This window comes from Urocitellus parryii, chromosome 2, assembly GCF_045843805.1.
Source record: "Urocitellus parryii isolate mUroPar1 chromosome 2, mUroPar1.hap1, whole genome shotgun sequence".
NCBI classification, from domain to species: domain Eukaryota; kingdom Metazoa; phylum Chordata; class Mammalia; order Rodentia; family Sciuridae; genus Urocitellus; species Urocitellus parryii.
In genome coordinates, this window is record NC_135532.1 from 83303272 (window position 1) to 83329726 (window position 26455).

General features: G+C 40.3%; 1 protein-coding gene across 1 annotated transcript in view; it reads right to left on the bottom strand.

The window, feature by feature from the left end:
* Spata13 (spermatogenesis associated 13) overlaps positions 1–26163 on the bottom strand; it is a 143874-nt gene extending 117711 nt beyond the window's left edge. The window contains exon 1 of the mRNA XM_026394933.2: positions 26002–26163. The gene's annotated coding sequence lies outside the window, so the exon portion shown is untranslated. The remainder of the gene's footprint in view (positions 1–26001) is intronic.
* Between the last annotated feature and the right edge of the window lie 292 nt (positions 26164–26455).

Below are 26455 nucleotides of genomic sequence, written 5' to 3' on the forward strand. Positions count from 1 at the left end.
AGGGGAGGGGGGATAGTAGAGGATAGGAAAGGCAGCAGAATACAACAGACATGAGTATATCAATATGTAAAGCAATGAAGTGTAACTGATGTGATTCTGCAAGCTGTATACGGGGTAAAATGGGAGTTCATAACCCGCTTGAATCAAAATGTGAAATATGATATATCAAGAACTATGCAATGTTTTGAACAACCAACATTAAAAAAAATAAATAAAAAAAATTAAAAAAAATAAAATAAAATAAGGAATCAGAAAAAAAAAAAAAGAAAAGTAATTAATGCCAATTCGGTTATTGGCCCTAGCACAGACTTATCCCCTGCGGACACTGTGAAACCATTTCAGTGGGACTCTTGAGTCAAGAGAGCATTGTTGGCCACCTATTTTTATTCTGCTCTGGGATTTAGGGTACCCTGTCATCAGTTTTGCTAGGCCATTACAATTGTTCCCCTTCCCTGAACCTTTTCTCTTTGAAGACTATTATCAACCCCCAGCAAATATGACACAGGACTTTGTGTATCCCTGAGATAAACTTCTGACCTTGGCCATAGCAGGAATTCCAAATTGCTGGTGGAGCATTAGACTTTCCTATAGCTTCTCCCAAACTTCCTACTTTTCTGCCTTAACTTTGCAATTTACTTTACATCATGTGAGTAGATGAAGAAAAGATGACTTCTCTGTGAAATCATGTTTGCAGAAACAGCCACATTTCCTTATTTGGTGACTATATTTACCTGTCAACTTGGCCAGGCCAGGGTACACAGTTCTCCAGACAAACATGAGTATGGATATCACCGTAAAGGTGTTTTTTGGATGCGACTGGCAGTTAAATCTAGAGACTAAGTAAAGCAGATGGCCCTGCATAATAGGAGTGCCTCTTCCAATTAGTGGAATCCTTTAAAAGGCAGAGGTCCTCAGTAAAAAAAGAAATTCAGCCTCAAAAATACTTAGTTTCCAGACTAAAATATCAACTCCTATCAGAATTTCCAGCCTGCTCCTCTGCCCTGCCGATGCTGAATCTGTCAGTCCCTAATATCACATGAGTCAATTCTATGAATCAAGTAATATCTCCTCCCTCTCTCTTTCCCTCTCTCAAGTACCCAGAATCTGGGACTCTGAAATCCACAATGTTCCAAAATCTGAATCATTCTGAGCGTAGACGTGAGCTCATGCCATGGCCTGCACTTCACCCAAGGTTCACTTGTTGGGAGTGTGGTCCCCAGGATAGGTGTGCTGGGAAGTGGATGTGGAGCTTTTAGGGGGGGCTCACAGGAGGTCCTTAAATCACTGGGGACATGCCCTCCGGAAGGAATAAGGTATTTCTCACTGGATTTTAGTTAGTTCTGTTGGCAGGACTATTATACAAGCTTGAGTCGAGCCCCACCCAGCCACTCCATCTTCCTGTTCTGAGACTGATTCTTTGTTCCCAATATTGCAACCACCAGGAGGTGACAAGTCAATGGAAAGAGGCCCTCATCCCATGAAAACTGGACTTCAGTCAGAAAAACTGAGTTCTTTTTCTTCATAAGTGGCCTGCCTCAGGTACTTGGTTATTGTAAAGAAAAACTAACATGTACCACAAGTGAAAATTCCACAAACAGCTTCATGCACAGAATTATTAAAAATATTGCATAAAATTAACTTCATGTTATGAGTATAAGTGATATATGCACCTATCTGTATTTCATGTTCAGACTTGGGTCGCATCCTAAGATATCTCATTAGAATATGCACATATTCCAAAATTTTTAAAAATCCCAGAAAAGGATATTCAACCTGTTACACACGTACATGCACACACACACACAATCTATTTTTCTTTTTCTCTGGAGAACTCTAATACAGGGATCAAGAAACAAAATATTTATTTGTCTACTCTGTTAAATCCAGATAATTAGAAACTTTCAATAAAACACATCGTAAGAAATTTAAAACACCATGCCTCTTATGTTAAAACCAATGATTTGTTCAGGTTTCTGAAATGAGACCATATTAAAAGACTTACCAATAATCATGATGTCAAAAAATTATAGAAGGCTATTAATGGATTTTAAGTTAAGGGAGCAATTATTTCCAGAGGTAATATAAAAGTCATACCTTAATTTGGACCTTTCATATTTCAATCTGTTAAGTTCTCTGCAAAGGCTTACTCTTTACTGAATGGATCTCCAGGTAGCTTTAGAATAAATTACATCCTTGAATCAGGAAAATTTAAATTATAGGCACCTATGCTCACAGCAGTACTTTGCTAATAAATAAAATGCCTAGTGAAGAAAATCCTTCTTAAAGCAAGCAATAAACTTTACTGAGTGCCTGTCACATGCGCTGGGCAAGAATATAGCAGTTGCTGCCTGGTCTATAATACAAACCAGCATTTCTGAGTACCACACATATCACAGAGTGTACTTCAATCTTCATCATTAGAAAAAGCTTATATTAAACTACACAAAGGGGAGAAAAGCCTAACTGGCAATAAACATAATTACATGGCAGGTCCCCTGGAGAAACAAAACAAAATGTTACATGTGGCACTTTCCAAAAGACTGATTCCCAGCGTCTGTTCTGAATGGCATTAGCTATTTCCCAAGGAATGATGGAAACATTTACTCAGATTCTGCAAGGCCATGGTCACTTGCTGTAGACTCTACTACTTGACCTTAAACTCAGAACAATAACCAAACAATGAATTTTCCCTTAACTCTGATTTCCATTAAGATAACCAAAGACTCATTTTATTTAAAAATCACCTGAACCCATCCTACCTTTTCAAGTCTTCAAAATGCCACTAGAGTGGTCACACCATTGTAGGTATAATTTTATTTCAGATCCAGTCACTTGGCAGGAGCGCTCAGACCATGAAATTATCAGAGCTTTGAACTTTGTCCTACACAGAATACGAAAAACCACCAGTGTGATTTGTAAGTTCGTGCTGTTGCCTGGCATTAAGTTAATATATAACAACAATTACACACCAGAGAGGGGAAAAAATCAACAAGTTAAATATACACTCTAGAAAACCCAAAACTGGCAACAACCACCAAAAAAACAGAAAGATAATCTTTGTGGTTTGGTTGGCTCTGTATGCTTTTCCCCCATTTCCCATATCTACTTAATGGAGTTTGAGCTCCATTAAGGTAAAACCAAAAATTTCTATATAGAGAAATCTGAGAATTTTCTATATGGAATTTCAGTATCCAAAGGATTATAATACTAACTTTTCAAAATACGTCATTCTCAGTGAACATCTATTTATCCAAAATCAAACACAGTAGTAAACATACATCGTGATTAGAGAAAAAAATATAGTTACTATATTTATTATTATTCTGAGTTACTTCTTGCAACAATCCTTTGAAGGAAGCTGACTTTGCTGGATGACTTTAAACATGTTACCTAACCTCTCTGAGCTTCAGTTTCAGAGGAAGTAATAATATCTGATCCAATCAACGTGTAGTGTACAGAAGAGAAACAATACGTGAAAAAAACATGGTGGCACCATGTCTGAGGAATCTGCCATGATTATTTTTTAAAATCATACAAAGCAAAATCAGGATTAGAATGAATGCCTCCAAACTTTGAACCCCAATACAGACAGGATTCCAGCTCACCTCACTGTCTCTTGCAACAGGAAAGGTCACTATTAGTCACTATTAAGAACATTATGGCAAGCCTAGTGGTGCATGCTTGTAATCCCAGCAGCTCGGCAGGCTGAGGCAGGAGGATTGTGAGTTCAAAGCCAGTATCAGCAATGGTAAGGCACTTAGCAACTCAGTGAGACCCTGTCTCTAAATAAAATACAAAATAGGGCTGGGAATGTGGCTCAGTGGTAGAGTGCCCCTGAGTTCAATCCCCAATACCCCCCAAATAAGAAAAAGAAGAACAATACAAAGTAATCAAAGTTTTGATTTGTACTTGTTTGAGAACTTTCTACTTAGAATAAGTTCAAACATTTGGACAAAGTTTAAACAAAGTTAGTTTGTTTTTAATTTTTTTTTTTAGGTGTTGATAGACCTTTACTTTACTCATTTATTTATATGTGGTGGTGAGAATTGAACCCAGTGCCTCCCACATGTGAGGCAAGCGCTCTACCACTGAGCCACAATCCCAGGTTGTTTTGTGTGTACAAAGTTCAACGTGTAATGATGTCCTTGTCAAATGTTTCTAATTCTGCCATAGGATCTTGGTTGGGGAGGATGACTGTTTTCCAGAGCAAAGTAGGGAAGAGTTATATCTACTCTGAACATGTTTTGTGTTTATGATACTTGACTTGAATTTAAAAAGTGTATATTCAATTGATATGATTTTATATTGAAAAATGCAGCCCCTTGACAAAATACCCCAAGCATGCCAGAGGAATTTACTACTGTGAGGGTACTCAAGTATGTGGCGATGTTTCTCTTTTTTTGGTACATTACATGAATAAGGAATGTACATGGGAGTAGATATCTTTACTCTGAACCCCAATGGAACAATAAAAATAATGGTGCCCCTGAGTGCCACTCTCCACGGCAGGCACCAATGCCATAGTGTCCATGCAGGAGCTGCCCTTGGTTTCATTGGGTTTAATGGGCCAGCTTTAACTGGCCAGATTAATGAACCAGAGCAACCCACTGAGTTTCTCTAACACTGATACAATCTGAACAGCTAAATATTTTTAATATTGGCAGAACAAAATTACTAGAAATGATAAACTTTAAAAATTAAAGTAGGATGAAAACAAAGACAAAAAGTCTTAGGGCAGGCTTGTTCGTCTGTCTATAAACTGAGGCTGGTGGGAAAGCGTCTTTCCTGATGCTCACACTCTGGAAATGAGTTTCATCTAACCTAGCCAGGCCTTCTTCCCAATGCAGGAAAATTCTTATTATAGGAAAAGAGAAAAAAAGTTTTCTGTAAGTAGCTTAATACTTTCAACAAAGCTTTTCATTCAAACACTGAGTGTGCTCCAAATATATATAAAGTGCTAAAATAATGAGTACGAAGAACACAACTGATTAACATACAGTACTTGCTAAATACCAGGTGCTGTGCTAAGTGTTTCTCTGGATCCTCAGAAGACCCCTTGGAAGCAGGGACTCGACTCCCCCTGTGACAGACAAGGAGGTGGGGCAGACAGCGCACAGCAGTGAGCCTTCAGACTTGAGTCCAGAGTGCCTGACACTAGAGCACACGCTTTTAAGCACTTCTTCAAGAGCTCATGACACTTCATGGCCAAGGAAAAATGACAGCCTATAACGAAAACCTCCAAAAATATTCCAAAGAATTAAAAAGGAAAAAAGTACTCCTTTGCCAAGAAATTTAATAAGGAACATTTTTGGCTCAAATAACCATTCAACAAAATCTGATTTCATTGAAGAACTCATCTATTATTTCAAATTCATATTAGAACACAATTAATACTAAATAAATATTAGAATATGGTTAATATCAGTCAGATTCCTTAAATAGAAACTCACACCATCAACTGTTAATCATTATTTATTGCTTACTAGTATAAAATATTGGACTAAATAATCTATTCTAGTCCTCAAAGCAATTTCTATGTTATAGATGAGAAAATAAACTGAAAGCAAGACTTCATCTCCATGTGAGGGCCAGGACTGGAACCCAAGAATAATACCTCCTGCCCAATTCTCTCATAACTAAGGTTTATGCCTGAAATAATATACAGTCATGTGAGTATGTACATACACATATGTATGTATATTTATACACATATCTACACAAACGCACATACAGACATATGTCCATATGAAGAAACTTACCAAAATTTACCTGATTTAAAGAAACACACACATACTAGGAAATCTTGAAAAGAGCCTTCAAGTATACATAGTTGGATAAAAGATTCTCCCATCTTTTTTGACGCACTGTGCTGGACACTTCAGAACACTCAACTGAAGTGCAGAACACAAGTCACTACCCTCAAGAAGTTCACCATCTGTGGAGGAAAACAAGGGAGCATGCAGAAAATACCACAGTGTAACCACCTAGGACACAGGTTAAGGGAGCTAAGGAGAATTCTGCCTTAACCACAGAGTTCAGAAACAGCTCTGCATGCAGGACAGAGAGCTCCACGGAGGAAGTGCGAGCCAGCTAGATGGCTGTCAATGATAAAATGTTCAAGGTGGCTGAAGAGAAAGGCTAGCTATGATGGCCTTTTTTTTTTGGTCCCTTCAGGAATTACAAACAAAGAGAAACAATATTAATTCTTCACAAAATCTTCCAGAAAACAGGAGGAAACTCTACCAAACTCATTCCATAAAACCAGCATGCCCTCATAACAAAACCAGAAAAGGATAACACAAGAATAGAATAGTATAGACCACTGACACCTATGAACATAGACATAAAAGTCTTAAAAGAAAATACTAGCAAGTCAAATCCAGCAACACAAAAAATGGTTAAACACCATGATCAAGTGAGATTTACACAGAAATGCAAGGTTGGTTTAACCTCCAAAACACTTTTAATGGAATACACCATTACCAATAAAGAAGGAAAAAAAAAACATGATTATTTCAATAAACATAAAAATGTTTTCTTGAAAAGTTAAATTTCCCTTCAAGATGAAAACACTCAGTGAGTGAGGATAGAAAGGATCTTCCTCAAGCCGATAAAACCATCTACAAAACCCCACAGTTAACATAATTAACGGTGCAAGACTGGATACTTCCCCCCAAGAACATCATCATCAAAAAAAGACAGAGATGCCTGTCTTGGCACCACTTTCATTCAACATAATTCTGAAGATTTTATCCAGGAAAATTCTGCAAGAAAGTGAAATAAATCCATCTAGAGTGGAAAAGAATAAATAAGATAATCTCTATTTGTACATGACATGATCTAAAGTAGAAAATATACTAAGAGTAACACTAAAAAACTATAAACTAATAAATGAGTTTAAGAAGGCAGTAAGATAAATGTGTAATTTTTATAAAAATTTCTATAAACTTGTAATGAACAATCCCAAAAGGAAATTCAGAAAATAATTCAATTTACAAAAATAAAAAAATAAAAAATGTAGCAATAGAATAAATGAAGTATAGAACTTGTACTCTGAACATTATAAATCATTGAAATAAATAAGATATTAATAAATTCATGAATGAAGAGACTTCCTATTGTGAAAATGGCAATGTGCTTCCAATCAATCTACAAACTTAATGTAATCCTATCAAAATACCAGCTGACTACTTTGCATACATTGCCAAACAGATTCTATAATTCATATGAAAATCCAAGGGACCCAGAAGAGTCAAAACAATCTTGAAAAAGAAGAATAGAAAAAATGCTCACCATCGCTAGCAGCCAGAGAAATGCAAATCAAAACCACCCTAAGATACCATCTCACTCCAGTAAGATTGGCAGCCATTATGAAGTCAAACAACAACAAGTGCTGGCGAGGATGTGGGGAAAAGGGTACACTTGTTCATTGTTGGTGGGACTGCAAATTGGTGCAGCCAATTTGGAAAGCAGTATGGAGATTTCTTGGAAAGCTGGGAATGGAACCACCATTTGACCCAGCTATTCCCCTTCTCGGTCTATTCCCTAAAGACCTAAAAAAAGCATGCTACAGGGACACTGCTACATCGATGTTCATAGCAGCACAATTCACGATAGCAAGACTGTGGAACCAACCTAGATGCCCTTCAATAGATGAATGGATAATAATAATGTGGCATTTATACACAATGAAGTATTACTCTGCATTAAAAAATGACAAGATCATGGAATTTGGAGGGAAATGGATGGCATTAGAGCAGATTATACTAAGTGAAGCTAGCCAATCCCTAAAAAACAAATGCCAAATGTCTTCTTTGATATAAGGGGAGTAACTAAGGACAGAGTAGGGACGAAGAGCATGTGAAGAAGATTAACATTAAACAGGGATGAGAGGTGGGAGGGAAAGGGAGAGAGAAGGGAAATGGCATGGAAATGGAAGGTGATCCTCGGGGTTATACAAAATTACATACAAGAGGAAGTGAGGGGTAAGGGAAGAATAATACAAGTGGAAGAAATGAATTACAGTAGAGGGGGTAGAGAGAGAAGAGGGGAGGGGAGGGGGGATAGTAGAGGATAGGAAAGGCAGCAGAATACAACAGACACTAGAATGGCAATGTGTAAATCAATGGAAGTGTAACTGATGTGATTCAGCAATCTGTATACGGGGTAAAAATGGGAGTTCATAACCCACTTGAATCAAACTGTGAAATATGATATATCAAGAACTATGTAATGTTTTGAACGACCAACAATAAAAAAAAAGAAGAAAAAAAAAAGAAATAGCCCATCTGGTTAGGCTCTATCTAAAAAAAAAAAAAAAAAAGAATAAATTTAAAAGAGTTACATTTTACAATGTCAAAGCTTACTATAAAACTAGTAATGAAGACAGTGTGGTACTGGCATAAGGGCAGACACACCAATCGATGAAAATAGAACTGAGGGCCCCAAAATAGAATTCTATATTCCATGAATATAGACTGATCCTTCCCTCACACCACATGCAAATTTAACTCAAAATAGGACAACACCTAAATGTAAAAGCTAAAACTTTAAGATTTGGACAAAATGTACAAACTAAACTTCATGACCTTGGATTAGGCAATGTTTTCTTAGATAACACACAGCACAATGACAAAACAAAAAATAATTTAATTGTATTTCATAGAAATTTAAAACTTTGATGCAAAGAACACTAAGTTAAAAAAACCTATAGGATGGAAGAGTTACATAAAAATCATATATCTGATATAAGACTAATACCCAGAATATATAAAGAATATATCCTGAATATATAACCCAGTAACAAAATGGCAAACAACCCAACTTAAAAATGGACAAAAGGCTAGATGCAGTGGTACACTCTTATAATCCTAGCAACCCGGGAGGCTGAGGCAGGAGGATTGCAAGTTCAAAGTCAGCCTTGGCAACTTAGCAAGGCCCTAAGCAATTTATGGAGACCCTGTCTCTAAATAAAAAAATAAAATTGGCTGGAGATTTAATCTGGCTAAGTGGTTAAAAATTCCTGGGTTTGATACCTGGTACAAAAAAAAAAAAAAAAAAAAAAGCAAAGGACTTGAATAGTCATATACTCAAAGAAGCAAAGCAAATTAAAAGATGCATCAGGGAAATGCAAATCAAAATCAAATGAGATACTAATTCACATACACTAAGATGGCTACAATTAAAAAAAATGATAAAAATGTGTTGGTGACATTGGTAGTTGGGACAAGGGATAAGTGTGAAGTTGTTTAATGGGTACAGAGTCAATTCTGCAAGCTGAAAACAGTTTTGTAGATTGGGATTGGCTGCACAAAAATGTGAGTGTATGAACTGTATAGTTAAAGTGGTTAAGTGATGTCATAAAAGTGTGGTCAAAACAAAAAAATCTCCTGACAGAACTGAGAGGTGCATGTTACTCAGAACTATCTAAAGGATGTCTGTTTCTGGCAGCCACATCATAACGTGCTCATAAATTACTGTTAAGTCAATAAACATTTTTCAAGAGCATGCTCAGAAGGCAGCAAGCTTTGGTTTTTAGGTTAAATTTGATAGTACCTGTTATTATCTAAGTTTGCCCTTCTCGTTCCACCCTCAAATTCATGTTGAAATATTCTCCCCCAAGGTGATATTATCAGGATGTGGGGCCTTTAGAAGGTGAAAAGGTTTTAGAAGCTGAACCCTTATGAAAGGGATTACTGCCCTTACAAAAAAGGCCCAAAAGAGACCCCTTGCCCCTCCACCAAGTGAGGATGGCAATCTGTGAACCTGGAAGCGGGCATTCACCAAACACTGAAGCCAGTGCCTCAATCTTGGCCTTCTCAGTCACCAGAGCTGTGAGAAATAAATTTTTATAGTCCAGGTAACTCAATCTCTATGACATTTTGTTATATTAGTCCAGACAGACAATATAGTATCCACACCTTCTTTGGCCTATATATCTCTAATATCTAAGAATAGAGATTTCAGGAAAAACTTCAAAAAATCTAGATTCTCTTGGAAAACTGGAAGGTTTGATAATAGGCAACATTGCCCATAGACCCTTGGGTGGAACCTATGGAGCAAAAGTCTCTGTTACCTGCATAGCCCCAAGAGGAATAAGTATTTGCAACAACTAGGCTGCACCAGCTGGAGATAGACAAGAAGTTAGGGCTGTCAATCTGCAGGAGCTCAGACTAGCAAGAAATATGAAAACAACCATACCAAACACCAGTGTCACATTATAAGCCAGATTCATTTCACAGAGACAAAAACAAGGTTCAGAGAAGTCATATGATTTATCTACAGCAAACCATATCAGCCAGACTACTGAGAAATGCCTGCATTCTTATGGAAGTATCTTATTACTTTCTTCCATGTATTTATTAAGAATTTCTTAAGAAAACAATTAAAACTAATAGTGAATCTGAGAAGTAAAGCAATGTTCACATGTACTGTACTTTTACTAAGAAGTAATAAAGAAGCTAGATAGTAAAATTATCAACTTCCTTTCATCTAATTAGGAAGAAAGGAGAAAGTTCATTAATAAAATGGACTTGTTAGCTATTAACAATAGCTTACCAATCAACTATTTCCATTTAGATATATGGAGCTTCTTTAGAGAACAACCAGGCTTCACTTTCACAGAAAACAAAGTAAATATAATGAAACAGCCCCTAGGTAAGAGGAAGAAGCTCAACTGCGAGTCATTTCTAGGACTCATGCCAGACCCAGTGTATCTAACCTGTCCTTGGACTTGGCTGGTCCCATTTATCTAAAGACCTGGTTTTCTGGGAAAAATAACATTGTTTTATGATCTGAAAAGCAGATATTAAAAGGAAAGTATAATGTCATGGGAAAAAAGAACACAAATACCATGATTTATGTATGTAGCTGTATTTTATAATTTTTTACATGTTATAGTTACAGACCAAGCTCTTGGCTGCCCTTCTGAAGTTGTACCTGGTAAAACAGGTTAAACCAACAGAGCGTTTACAAAACGACATGGAGTAACCACAGTCTTGATACCGGATCTGTTGTATTTAAGTTCAACACGACTTAGGTAGACAGTCCTTATAATTTTGTGTCATTTCAAAGACAGAGGTAAGTACATTTTCCCAGTGTACATGGAGGCCTCTATTTCTTAAGAAATAAAACACAAAATTAGATATAAAGTGTAAAAAATTGACGCTTGTCTCTAAAACAATCATACTTAAGAAAGAAGTACACCAGGGGCTGAGCAAAGTCAGATCCCACACCACTGAGGAGACAGGCAAACGGTGTGTACTCTGAATTTAAGTGACTAGGGAACCATATAATAAAATATGGAGTAGTTATTCCATCAAGGGTTTTTAATATTACTTTTCTAATTCAAGCTCAGTATCTGAAACAGAGATAATCTTCAAAATTACATTTACTCATGTTTTCTAGCCATCATTGGGATTTCTAAGTATTTCTTCTGCAGGAGAAGAAAGAGATATAAAGATCTATGTCCCTGTTCTACTTTTAAATCCTCAGGGACTGGCGCCATGTTTAGAATAGAGCAAGTACTTAACCAATTGTTTAGAATAGATGAATAATCTAGCCTGTATAACAAGAATCCATTTCTCTGTTCTGAGCCTAATTAGACAAATGATAGAATAAATACTTAACATTAAAGCAGTTAACTCATAAATATTCTCAACAAGAAACAACAGAGAGAAACTTTGAAATGTACCATTTTCCAACAAGGCTAGTTGGAATGTTTTAGCTGTCTGATCTGATTTAGAGATAAGTCTTTCTTCATTTTCTTAAGTCTTTCCCCCCCCCCTCAGTGCTGGGGACTGAACTCAAGGCACTTATCACTGAGCTACAACCCCAGCCCTTCTTAAAATTTGTATTTTGAGACACATTTTCACTAAATTACAGAGACTAGCCTGGAACTTGCAATCCTCCTGCCTCAGCCTTCTGAGTAAATGGGATTACAGGCATTCACCACTACCCCCAGCTCTTCAGTCTTGCTAATTCTACAAGATATGAAAAAATGGTTCTCTTTGGTACCTAAATTTTCAAGAGAAAATAAACTGTTTTCCCTCCTTGGCTAATTGTCAAATTAGCCCTAAATTGGCAATGTAGACGTCTAACCCTAACCCTCCTTATTTCTGCTAGGCAATATGATATCAAATTCTCTGCTGATCTTTATTCCTCTCTCCTAACAAAAAGCAAAAAACAAACACTACTACCAATGTTACTATAATATAACACATTACAGGATTAATACCAAAAACCAACAAGGTAAGACAGTTATAGAACACTTCACTCTACAATAGGAAAATATACATTCCAGTGCCCACAGAACAAATAAAGACAGACAACACCCTCAGCCATCAAACAAACCTCAAAAAATTAAAAGAAATGAAATCATAGGATGTATTCTCCAATCATAATGAAATCAAACTAGAAATCAATAACACAGAAATAACAGGAAAAGCACCACTTAGAAACTAAACAATACACTTCCAAATAATCCACAAGTCAAAGAGGAAGTCTTCAGGGAAGTTTTCAAAGATACATTTAGTTGAAAGAAAATGAAGCATTCTGGTATCAAAATATGGGGGACATAGGTAAAACAGTGAGGGAAATGTATAGCTAAAATGCACAGATAAAAAAAGAAATGTCTCAAACCAACAATCTAAGCAAAACAAACTGAAGGTAAGCAGATGGAAGAAATAATTAAAGAATAGATATAAAATAAAATGAAAACAGAAAGCAAAGGATGAAATCAATAAACGAACTATTCCTTGAAAAGACGAATAAAATTGACAACTTCTAGTAAAATGAATAAAGAAAAAAGATATAACAGTATCAAGAATGAAATGGGCTATGACTATAGACCCTGCAGACATCAAAATGATAATAATACTGTTTAATGAAATTGACACCTTTAACAAAATGGGCCACTTTCTCAAAAAACAGAAACTACCACAACTCACACAATGTGAAATAGATCATTTCAATAGCTTTTAACTATTAAGGAAATAGAATTTGGAATTTCAGAACTAGCAAGAAAGAAATCTCCAGGCCCTAATAGTTCACTGGAGAATTCTATGAAATGTTTAAAGAAAACTTAACCCCAGTTCCATACTCTCTTCCAGGAAATGGAAGAGGAGTGGACACTTCCTGATTTGTTTTTACAAAGCTGATATCATCCTGATACCAAAATAAGCATTAAAATACAAAAAAAAAAAAAAAGAGGAGCTGGGGCTAGAGCTCAGTGGTAGCGCACTTGCCTGGCATGTGTGAGGCACTGAGTTCCATTCTCAGCACTGCATATAAACAAATAAAGGTCTATCAACAACTAAAAATTTTTTTTAAATAATAATAATACAAAAAAGAAACTAAAGATCAATACCATTCATGAATATTGGCACAAAAATGCTTAATAGAACATAATGATATATAAAAATAATTATATACATGACCAAGTGGGGTTCATTCCATTTGGGTTTACTCCAGATATTCAAGACTCGTTCAGTATCTGAAAAATTTGAGAGGAACTAAATTTTTACAAACAAGAAGGTAAGCTCTTCACTAGTATAATTATATATTGGGCAAATTTTCTAATCCCTACTTTTTTCTTCTGCCAATTCCTGTCTCTTCTGTGTCAGATGCTGACTTTTACTACAATGTTCTGTCTAGTGGAAACAATCAATGCACCAATTTTGGCTTTCACACAACCCATCACCAGAATCAAAGTGTGGTTTTAATCTAGAGATTCAAATTTATGTTACAGAGACCTTTTTCTTGACTACCCATCACTGGATAAACAGTGAAATATACAGGTTTAATAAGAAAACAAAGGATGAATGTGGAAGTCAGTCTGAATTCCAGCACAGATTACACAGTTGTGTTAGTCAGCTTTTCGTCAGTGTGAACAAAAACACCTAATGAGAACAACTTACAAGAGGAAAAGGTTCAGTCTAGCTCTGTTGCTTGGGCATGAGGTGAGGCACAAGGGTGTGGTTGAGGAAAGCTGCTCAGCTCGTGGCAGCTGGCAGACAGAAAGAGGAGGGACCAATGTCATTTCCAATAGGCCAACATCACTTCCCCCAGTGTCCTACTAAAGGCAGTCAGCCCACCTCTCAACAGCTAATCATCCAGGATTCCATTTCGAATTATTAATCCATCAAGTGGATTAATCCACCGATAAGGTTGCAGTGCTCATAATCTAATCATTTCACCTCTGGACATTGCTACACTGGATATCACATATCAAAAGCTCTTCTGAGGACACTTCATATTTATAATTCTCAGCACAGATTCTCACTCCACCTTCTACATGGAAGCAGCAAGTCTGTCAGATCTGCCCTGCAGGTTCTGGAATGAGGGTCACTACTTCACCATCTTGCTTTGCCTCGTGCAAAAGCAGCAGTGCTGAAAACATGACAGAGATGATGGGTAGTGCTTTCCAAGGGCCTTTACATTCTGATGGCAAGGGTCATTTCCACAGGAATGTAAGACTGCCCAAATCCAATCAGCATTTAGGAGCAACTTCTGAGCTTCTCACTCTTCTGAGGCAACAGTGGCAGCATCCTCTCAATGGGAAGCATTTTTCCAACTCAAATTCCCAGAGAAATGTGTCCCACACTAATCCTTTCTGAATCCTGCAGTGATGAGTTTACACAAGGAAGAGGATACTCACGTGTGTGTGATAACTGGCTACTGGATGATCCAGTTCTCTTTAAAATAATTATATGGGGTGCTGGGGTAAAACTTACTGGTAGAACACTTATGTAGTATGTGCAAGGTCCTGAGTTCTATCCCCTCACCAGAGAGTTCACATGCAAGGACACTCTTCTGTTCAGAAAGTGTGGTAATACCAATAGCATTCATCGGAGACTTGCTTTTGGTTTATTTATTTATTTAATCTTTTTCAATAATGACGGAAGTGTGTCCCAGGACTTTTTAGGTTAACCTGAGAAACCACCCAGAGAATGTCTGTCCCAGTTCAGGGTGACGAGGACCCAGAAACCCGTCTGCTGAACCAGTTTCCATTGACAATGACCTTTTTATCCCATACTGATCTACACAGATACCCACTATCCTCATCTCAGAAGAAGAGTTCCCACTGACACAGAGTGTTCTTCAAAAGCTCCAACCTGAGAACAAGAGAGACGCATTGTGTGGAGTGGAAGGTGTGACTTCTACAGGGACCACTTTCTAGGAAAGCCTAGAAAGCCGTTCTGTCCTACTTACATAGGCAGCTTCTCCTTCCCTGAGATTCCTAGCCCCAGAATAGAAGAAAAACTGAAAGACACTAGTAGTGTCCACCCATAAAAATTAAAAACGGATATTAAACTCCTATTGAAGGATATCAACAAAAAATGTAATCATCTACTTGAATGATTCAAATCAGTGGTCCAGCATGCACTGAAATTTAATAAGCTGCTTTGCTTCAGAATAACTGCTGCATGGGGCTTGATTTAATTAATCTCAGCAGGCTTAAAAAGAACCTCCCAAGAAGTCAAAATGATCAACTTCCTTCAGATGTGCTACTATGGAAATATCAGAAACTATGCTCTGAATCAAACATTCGTAGGCAGTGATGCTGGTGAGGTGCTCTGGTCTGGGTAAGTGTCCCCAAAAGGTTCACATATAATACCAGTCTGTGGTACTACTGGAAGGTGGTGGAGCCCATAGGAAGTTGGACCTAGAGGAACAAAGTAGGTCATTAGGGGCATGTTCTCCAAAGGAGACACTAAAATCCTAGCCCTTTCTCTTTTTGCTTCTAGCTGTTATGAAGTGAGAAGCTTTGCTCTACCACATGCTCTCCACTATGATATACTACCTCAGCAAAGGCCTCAAAGCCAGGAGCTAGTCAAACATGGACTGAAACATCTGAATCTAACAGGAAACACACACACACACACACACACACACACACACACAAGTCCTTTCTTCCTTATAAATTGTTTATCTCAGGTATTTTGTTATAGTGACAGAAAGCTGACTAAAATAAAGTTTGACCTGTCTACCTCTGAGATTTGAAGCCTACAATGTGGTAAATTGAAGATATGACCTTGTAATGCTAAACTAGTCATGTTTTTATGTACTGTCTAAAAGCTCCTGGGTCAAACCTCATTAAGAGTCAGCTGTTTGTATGAAAAGGTCAGATTACAAATAAGGATTAGAAAAAGCAGGAAGTTCTTGCTTCCTCACAGAGATCACCTCAGAAGGAAGTGCCCAGAATGCTCTTTGCTCTGAGTATTTTCCCCAATTTTGAGGGGAGCCCTAAGAACACAGGTGGTCCACCAGCAGAGCTGTTAGATAGGAGAAGAGAGCAGGGACTGACTGAGCTACAAGTACCTTATTCTAAACCGAACTTCTCTGAAAACAGAAGCTTCTATCCTGGAAGGAAAAGTCTAGAAGCAGTTTCCTTCTACCTTCTCTCATTCAGCAGAGATTCAATGAGAGAAGGTGAAGTAAGGGGAGGGCAGAGGTTAGCACAGCCCCAGTTACTGTTGAGAATGAACCTTGGGAGAATGTACTCAATGGCAGCACCTTCCCCTGCCCCGCCGCATAGCATCAGGAGCCAAGGTGACTAGGGCTGACTAGGGCTGGGGGGCGGTGGCAGGAAACAAAAACATTCTGCTGTGTTCCTCAGAATTTCAAGAGCTGAGCGTGGAGAAGGTCTCTGCCTTTAGATGGCTTAACATTCAGCAAAACAGTTTATTATCAATGCTGGTCAGTGAGGGCAACAGAGGGAAATGCTGTCATGCGTCACTAAAGGACGGAGATGTGTTCTAAGAAGCACATCAACAGGCAGTTTTTTCACTGTGGGGACATCAGAGAGTCCTTACACAAACGTAAGTGGTGTAGCCTACCACACACTTCAGCTATATGGCACATACTGTATATATGGCATGGCCTATTGCTCCTAGGACTGAGATAAAGAAAACAAGATTCAATCAAATGCAAAACCTGTGAGCTGCTGCCAGTGCCTCCTGTGCCACACAGCCACATTTCAGTCAACAACTGCATTATTGGATGGTGGCTTCATAATATCACATCACCTAGTGACATTGTAGCCGTCTAGGCTACACTCTGATATTCACATTAATGCAAAATTCACCTAGCCATAGAGTTCTCAGAATCAATGTTAAAATGTTCAAAAGAAGCTTCCATTTTCCTCTTTCAGGATTCCCCTGTTTAATTCAGACAGTGGGGCCAAGACTCTGACAGTCAACCTACACACCTCATTCCACCCCACCCCAGATCAGCAGAGCACTTCATTCTGGCTCCTTCACATGCCAACACACCCCCAACAGGCCTGGGCAGAGAATGGGGACCCGGATGTCACAGAGGGAAGAGTTCCTTCTTTTTCTAGGAAGCAGTAGGAACCCACAGTTCTGGCAGAGCAGCCCGAGGACATGTGGACAGATGCTCTAAGGCAAGAGTTGAAATCAACTTGGTAAAACAAGAAGCCTCTTCAGTAAGATGAGCTGAGCAGTCTGCTCTCGGGATTTCAGATTTATTTTAGAAAAGTCAAAGGTAGAAAAAACATAGAATGTGGGCCTGGCAGATCTTAAAATGACCCTACTTTTTAAAATACCTTATTTATTTTGTGCACATTTTAGATTACTTGTTAACCTCCAGTTTCTTTTTTTAATTAAAAACTTAATTTTTCTCATTGAAATATATATTCCTTTTGGATAAAACTAAACCTGCAGATATTAATATACCCCTTTCTTTTTTGTTTCAAAGAGAGTTGGAGGGATGTTATTTCAGAAGGATCCCTGGAACATTTAAGCAAGGGCCATTCCTTTGAAGGCCTGTATTTCTAAACCCTATTCAGTCCCTGGGTAAAGCAAGTGATAATGGCTAAGACCACACAATGGAAGTTAGTCTTTACCATAATACTGAGCGGCCTGTGTGCTGGCTATACAAAAGTTTCTCTAGCAGTGGATTTTTGCTTAGTAATTGGGCAGCAGAACACATACAGTGAATCAATTCTTTCCATTTGCAATACACATTTAAATGTACTAGGGCCGGTCCAACAGTAAACATCTGCTAATTATTGGCTTGCACCACAAAACAAAACCAAAGACAGAATCTAAATTTTCCACAGATAGAGAACAAATCATAAACTCGATATGAATTCACATACTTCTCAATTATGTAATTAATGTGACCACAGTACCAGGACATTGATTATGCACCCAAATAAATCAGAAAGCAGCAGCACTCAAACCGAGTCAAAGGCTTCCTCTGCTTTGGGTCACTTACTCAAATCTTATAGCCTTGCGTACACTCCATATTAATAACTTGTCAGGATATCTTAGGATAATTACAGCATGGGGTTTGATTTAATTAATCTCAGCAGGGTTCAAAGAAGTCCCATGAACTTAACATGAAAAAATGTCCTTCAGATGTTCTATTATTAAAAGTTAAGTAATTATGTCACCACAAAAAACAGGTATAGAGAAGGCTGCCCTTATAAATAGAAACCAAAAGAAAGGGCTGGGGCTGCAGCTCAGTGATACAGTGCTTGCTTAGCATTCATGAGGCCCTAGGTTTGATCCCCAGCAGGGGGAAAAAAAAAACAGAAATACTTTATCCATGCTGACAGAGAGAAATTCGTCACAGAAAAGGAATAAAATTGCTAGCTTAGTGTTTGGCGCAAAGCAGGTGCTCATCAACATTTGCTGAATGAATAAAACAATGAATGAAGGTGGAATGAATATGTACGACAGGATAATATATGCAATAAGATTATACATTCCTTCAAATAATGTTTAGAAATACATAATTTATAACACAATGACATTTATTTTTTTATTTTTTTATTTTTTTTAAAGAGAGAGTGAGAGAGGAGAGAGAGAGAGAGAGAGAGAATTTTTAATATTTATTTTTTAGTTCTCGGCAGACACAACATCTTTGTTGGTATGTGGTGCTGAGGATCGAACCCGGGCCGCACGCATGCCAGGCGAGCGCACTACCGCTGAGCCACATCTCCAGCCCCCACAATGACATTTAGATCCTAGAAGACAGATCAGTTGCCAAAGAGGGGCCAAGTCTGGAAATAATTTGAAAACTTGGTTACAAATGATGGTTTAGAAAAGGTACCAAATCCTAGGGCACCTGATTGACTTGAACATTTCTATGCACATTGTAAAGAACTGGTACTTCAGATCTTAGGCCCTTGTTCTCCACTCATAGCACCATCTTCTGAATCCTCCCTCCTAAAGAATGCTCAGGGGATTGGATGTAGAGATCCCCACAGCATTGGAACCATTTTACTTTCCAACTCTCAGAACATGGCAAGACACCACTATAGATCTGCAAACTGACGTGCCTCAATCAACATGGTTTATTCTCAAAGGAAATGGGACCTCCATTGCTTCTAATCACAAAACCACCACAGCCTCTGTCAGCAGGCCTGTCCTCAGCACTTCCTATGTGCCAGGGATGTTCTTCTAAGAACCTTATAGAGACCCATTCAGTCCTCACAACAGCCTATGACAGTGGTTCCCAAACTTGATTCTACCTGGAAGCTGTCAAACATCCCAAAGTCTAGGTCATGCCCAAAACCAATCACAGGGTTTTTTGTTTGTTTGTTTGTTTTGGGGGGTGGCATGGAATAGACCTCAATTTTTTAAAGACTCCTCCAGCTGCCCTGACTAGGTAATGCCAACGTGCAGCTAAGCTTCTGAAACCCTCAGCTGAGAGATCCGGTATTACAATGGCTGAATGTATGTGTCCCTCCAAAATTCACATATTGGAAGTGATTAGGTCATGACAGCTCCACCCTGATGAATGGGATTAATGCTCTTACAAAAGAGGCTTCAGAAAGCTATCTGGTCCTTCCATCTTTTCTGCCATGAGAGGACACAGTGTTGGTCCCTTTTTGCCCTTTTCACCCCTCCTGCTATTTGAGGATGCAGCAAGAAGACCCTCACCAGACATCAAATATTTATGGCTTAAGCTTGGGCTTCTAAGCCTGCAGAACTAAGTTTCTCTTCTTGATAATTACCCAGGCTAAGACATTCTATTATAACAGGGAGAAGGGAATAAGATAGATACTGTCTTTGTTTTTCAGATATGATAACTAAGGCACAGAAAGGTTAAGACCTTCACAAGGTCACACAGCTGATACAGCAACAGAGACAAGCAGGTTACCATACAACTACTAAACCAAATCATGGCAGCTTCAGGTATTCCAGAAAAAGGTTATACAGTGGCATGAAGCAGGGTGGACAAAATAAGCTGTTAGGACATACACTGGGGAAAGAAGTACACAAATGTGGATGACTGTTGACTTGAGGGAAACTAACCACCACACAATCAGGAAGGAGCACGGTCACAGGCACAGCCTTTGCAGTTCTCTGCAAAGGTATTCACATAGCAATTAAAAAGTAGCAGTTCAGGAGCTGGGAATGTGGCTCAGTGGTAGAACACTTGCCCAGAATACTCAAAATCCTGGCTTCCATCCACAGCGCTGTAAAATAATTAGAAAGAAAAAAAAGAGTTGCTATTTCCAGGTTACCTCCTGAAAGCACCTGCTCTGGAACAGTAGTGCTCAGACATCAGTATGCATGAAGATCACCTGGGAGGCTCATTAAACTACAGAGAGCTGGGAGACACCCCCAGAGTTTCTAATTCAGTACAGCCTTAGAATTTACTTTTCTAACAAGTCCCCAAGCATTCTTGATGCAAGGGCCATGCCTTAGGTGCACAGGATCAGACACATTGACAAGCTGGGGGCTGTAGCCACAAGAAGCTGTTTGAAGGCCTCTGGTGATACCAAGCTAAAGTCCACCTCCCCACCTCTGTTTATACTGTCCCCGGAGGCTGGAGTACTCGCCTTTGTCAGTGGCTTCCCTGCCTGCTCTGTCCTCCAGGAAGCTTTTCTGGATCTCCGAGCTCTCCTGTGCTCCCCAACACCCTCCGTGTAAACAGAACACCTCACCCACTGCTAGGTTTTTCCATATCCACCTCTCCCACCAGATAAGAAGGGGAACCTCTATAAAATTAATTCTGATTAATTTTCCATCTTCAGCATCTAGTAAGTGTTAGGTATACGTTTGTTCCTCCAAACCAGCACTGAAAGTATTATCATGCCTGTGATCACAATAGCCATGAATCCACATAATTCCCCAATTAGTCAATTAGTGATGAATTAGAAAGAAGCTTAAACATCACAGGAAAGCGGTCTTTCCCTTGCCTTCCCTGGGAAGGATGGAAATGGAGCCCATTTCTGAAGCATTAGAACCACAGAGTCCAAACATACACGTGGAATATGTTCAGAAGAACAAGCATAAGTTGTTCAAGACTTAAGACCTGTTATCTCCATCTATATCATACATGGTGTCTTGTTTAAGGACACTGTTATAATTTTAACACTCAAGTACAATAGACTGCTCACTGTACCTATTACACAGTATTTTTTTCTTAAAAAAACAGAGACTGACCGAAGGTCTGACCTGCAATACCAGGAACACATCTCATCGCAGGGCTTCCATCTGGCTGCTGTCAGACAGTAAAAGCTTATTCGCCCTTCCCCTTGCACATGCTCCAGCAAAGATTCCCCCTTCCCAGTTTGTTGAAGTCTACAGTAGGGGTGCTGGGGCAGGTGTGACTAAGAGGGGCAGTGTTAAGAGGACAGGGTAGCTAATTGGCCTGAGGAAGGTCCTAGAGACCCCTCAGGTTGCTTTCCTACCAAAAATGCTCCAGTCTGGCCATTTGAGGCCTATGTTCTATTTTTTTTTCCTAGGGACAGTTTGCCAATTTTAAAAAACATATCTCTGCCAAAGTGTTAATTTAGGTTGAGGGGACAGGCTGGCCCTTCCCCTCTCCTGGATTAGACAAGTGGAGTTCCTTAACCTTGTGGCTAAATCCTGAAAAGAAGGTAAGGGTCAAGTGGGAAAAATTTTGAGACAGGTACATGGTCCATGAAATTAGAACACCTAAGCTCTCTTAGATATTTCACAAAGACAGTGAAGGGCCTGCTTCAGGGAAAAGGGTGGGAGTGTTTCTGACCAGGAAATCAGATCCTTTGTAGTCCTGGTTAGACAAGGGACAGTCTGTCATCTTGGACATTGGAATGTGAAGACTATAAGATGGATTATTATCTGCATCTACCTATGTTGCCATCCCAACCACAACACATTGCCAGAACCACATGGAAAAAGCAGCACCATTCTCTTCATTCTGGAGCTTGCCACAGTTCCCCAGGTTGAGAGAGGCAGACAGCACCGTTTACACCCAGGAAAGAGCCAAAACTGGACCCAGAACTCTTCTGAGCCTTCAAGCTCATAGGCCTTGCTGCCCAATTCAGTGCTTTTTCTTCTTCAGCTCAGCAAGTAGGAACCATCTACCTGGTAAAAGGTGTAAAAAGCTTTGTAATAGCTTTTCTGTCTCAGGGAGTCACAGGCTATAGAAGGATGCACATGGATCTCCTAAGCCAGGCAATCCTCAGTTCAAGTCTCAGCTTCACCTCTGATGATGGAGCTTTGGGCACCACACAATCCTCATCTGGACACAAAACACGGCCAACAATGTGCTCAAAAGTTTCCTCCAGGGGCTGGGATTATATCTCAGCAGTAGAGCACTTGCCTCGCACATGTGAGGCACTGGGCCCGATCCTCAGCACCATGTAAAAATAAATTAAATAAAGATATTGTGTCCATCTTTAGAAAAAAAAAATCTTTAAAAAAAAAGTGTCCTGGCTGGGGATGTGGTAGTGCGCTGGCCTGGCATGTGTGCGGCGCTGGCTTCGATCCTCAGCACCACATACAAATAAAGATGCTGTGTCTGCTGAAAACTAAAAAATAAATATTAAAAAAAATTCTCTCTTTAAAAAAAGAAGTTTTCTCTCTTCTCCCAAGGGGTCCATGGCCACCTGCTTCACTCTAGAAGTCTAAGAGAATAGTGAAGCCATTACACACAATGCACACCTTAGAGCAGCAGGGTTTCATTCTGCCCGGAAAAGTTGTCCTGGAAGGAGTTGGGCATCATATATAAACAGGACTCTTGTATCTCCCTGAAGGTGCGGGGAATCACAAAGAGGGCACAGGTAGGAACTCAGAGAAGACTGTGGGGCAGGGAGGTGGCAATACAAGAACAGCAGCTACTCTTGCCCTTGACTTGCTTTCTCTCTCATTGCTGTTTGATTTGCAATACAGAGAAGAAAATTGTGTACCTACTTTGTACTAATGCATTTCTCTCAGCAAAGGGGAAAACACAAACATCACAGTTACTGACTTTCATATTCCATGTACTTATAAAGTGTGCCTCTAGAAAGCCACGTACCTTTGGTGTTCTTTCCTCACATTTTAGAAATAGTTCTTTCTAAAACATCTAAATTTATATTTCTAATTATGCCATTACATGTCTCAAAAGCAAACATTTCAAAATATTTAGCTTTTACATGGAAAAAAAAGTGTGAAGGGAAAGGAATGGAAGGGAAGGGAAAGACAGTTTGTCACTTTCAAGAGCAGAGAGATCAACCCACCAAGCTATAGAGCCCCATGGGCAGCTCTACTCCTCTGCTGCTTCCCCTTGGATATGTCATTTTATTTCTCTGGGCCACAGATTCTTCATCTGTGGAATGTGAAGTTCTTTCCAGCTACCAAAGTATATAACTTCAACAACAGTCTATCTCAGTATCTGTAAATGTAGAAATACTTGCCTCCAACTCTTAGGAGGGTGAAAACTAACAAGGAAATGTTTGATCAAGGCTTCAAGATTGCACAATGAAACAGAAATAAACAAGTCTTATAAAATCACACAGTTCTCAGGGACCCCAAAGTCCATCCAGCTAAAGTGAAACTGAACTTTCACGACACAGGAGATGATTGGCAATGGTCTTTTTTATGACATTTTTTCTTCCTGGCTGAGGGAAAGCAGACAGAAGGCACAGGTGAACTGACAGCCCAGGCACTATCCTCAGGCATTCTAGAGAACACCAGGCATTCCAAATTTTCTCCAGCATGGTCCTATAAGAGTTTGTGTCCTCAACAAGTGTACATAGCAGACTAAATAAAACATGTCAAATAATGACCTCATTTCTAAAGCTAAACTCCAAGCATGCCTGAGTTTGAGAGGCCAGTCCTATAGCATGGAAGCTCTGTGCCTAGTGAGAAGAGGGTTTCCACCACTGCATAGCCATGAGAAACCTAGTCCGTTACTTCTCTGAGTTCCCTTTTCTCATTGGTAAAATAGGGACAATGTAGATTCTACATTACAGGGATATAAAGAGGATTTTAAATGAGTATTAACTACATGTAAACCCTCAGAACAGTGTTTAGCACACAGCAAGTGTTTAATAAACGCTACCTAATAATCATATTAATGTCAGTATTAACATCATTCAAGAACTCTATGTGCTATTCTGCTTCAGTTAAAAAAAAGAAAGAAAGAAAAGAAACAGTGGCAAATGGGAAGGTCCTGAGATCCAGATCACTCCTGAGGAAAGGCAGCTGCCCCCTCCTCCTCAGAATGTCTCCTCCTAGACATTCTGAAATACAGATGTATGCAAGGTAATGGAGTGCTAAATGGAAAGGAGGAAAAGGAACCTAGGGATGCTAAGGGACTGTGAAAAAGCACAACAGAAGGACCAGAGACCAGATGTGCTTACAAGGGCAGCAGGGAGAGTGCTGGAGAAAGCACTTGCCAGGAAAAAGGAGGTAAATGGGAAGAAAGTGCCTGCAGAAGGAGGAGGTAGGGGGGACAGGATGGGACACCCAAACAAGCAAAGGAGCAAAAATAAAGGAGGATATAATGAACCTTAGAACTGGGAGAGAGGTGAAGAATGGCAAATTAGGGGGCCTAAGAAGGTAGATGCAAATTAAAATATTGGATAAGAAGAAACAGCCACATAAAGAGCCGGAGGATGGGGAAGGGGCAGAGAACAAGTTTCTGCAGCACATGGAGGGGTGCATAATTAACCAGAGAACAATGCGGTGAGGAAGTTTAAAAGTGGGGGGAGGGGAGACTAAAAGAGAAACTGGGCGTTTGTTAGAAAGGTGGGAAAGAAAATAGAGTGGAAACAAAAAAATTAAAATAGGATGAAATTTCCCTGCCTGTTAGTAAGAATAAAAGAGGGCAATGAACTGGGCGATCTGGAGGGGTTAATAGGGAAGAAAACACTAGGCAACAGAAAATGAGTTGAGGTGCAGACTTGGGAAACCATGGTTACAAAGGCTAAATAAATATCAATTATTCTATTTATCAATATAATTATCCAACGCTGGGAAGCAACTAACCCAGACTTGCTGGCTTTGATTTTTTTTTTTTTTTCCAATTGGAGGGAGGGAAATTTGCTCCGATCCTGTAACTGCTCAGTCAGATGGGTGGCCCGCCAACACAGGTCACCTGAGTTCCCCCTGATGCTGGCAGCAGCGCCGGCTTCTACCTTCCTGGGACTAATCATTCTTCCACCTCCCGAACAGAAATGGTGCCAAACCAACTCTGCCAGCTCACTCCCTTTCAGTCAAGTAAGGACAGACATCAAGTGCCAAAGTCTTTCTCCTGGAATAAGCCCCAGTAGGGAACTGGGGGAAAAACTTGCTTTCTAAGCCAAGTTCTCCAACCGCATCCCCGACCGGTCCTCTGGAAGCACAGGTCGTGCCGCTGAAGTGAGCGGAGCGTTAAAGGAGCGTTAAAGGAGTCTCTGGGCAGCCCAGGGTTTACTCAACCTTTGTCCGTTCCCCCGACGCCACCCCCTCAGACCCGGGCCAGTGAGCGGGGAGCGCGGGGTAGAGTTTCAGGGTAATCCCTGGACGGGTCCAGCAGGAAACCGCCTCCAGCAGGAACACCACAAGCACGCTCTGACCCGAGGCAAGGCTGCTGGGCGCCAAGTAACGACTGCCCGGCAGGGAGCACAAACAGCGGCCCAAAAGGTGAGCAGCCCAGGCAGAGCCCACGAACCGGGAGGAGGAGTTGAGAGCGGTCTACCCTCAAGTCCCTGAGGCCGTCAATTACTCCCTGCGCGCCCAGCGAACAGCCCGCGCCAGGCAGACCCGAGCGCCCCCGGTGCAGCCTCACCTCGCGCTCTCTCCACTTGACGGAGCCTTCCAAGCCAACGTCTCCGAGACGTCCCTGCCCCCAGGGACGGCTCCAGGCCAGCAGAGCCCCGAGCTCGCCGGGTTCTCTCCGGCGCGGCCTCGGGGCTGGAGGCTCTGGGACAGCCGCGGGAGAAAGCGCGGAGCCGAGCCTCCACCCGCCGGCCACCGCCGGCTCCCCCAAACCACGCCCCCCGGCCCAGCTCCCTCCGGCCACGCCCCCAGCCCCGGCACGCCCCGCCGATTCACCTCAGGCCACGCCCCTGCTCGGCTCACACCGCCCCCCCCCCCCCACCTCGGGCCCAGCTCTACCCCTTGGCCTGGCCCCGTGGCGCGGCTTTTCGCTGGCAACCACCCCGAGGCCTGGCCCTCTGCACAGTTCCTCCACTCTACTCCATCCTGAGATCCAGCTCCACCCCGGAGTCCTCCCCACTCTC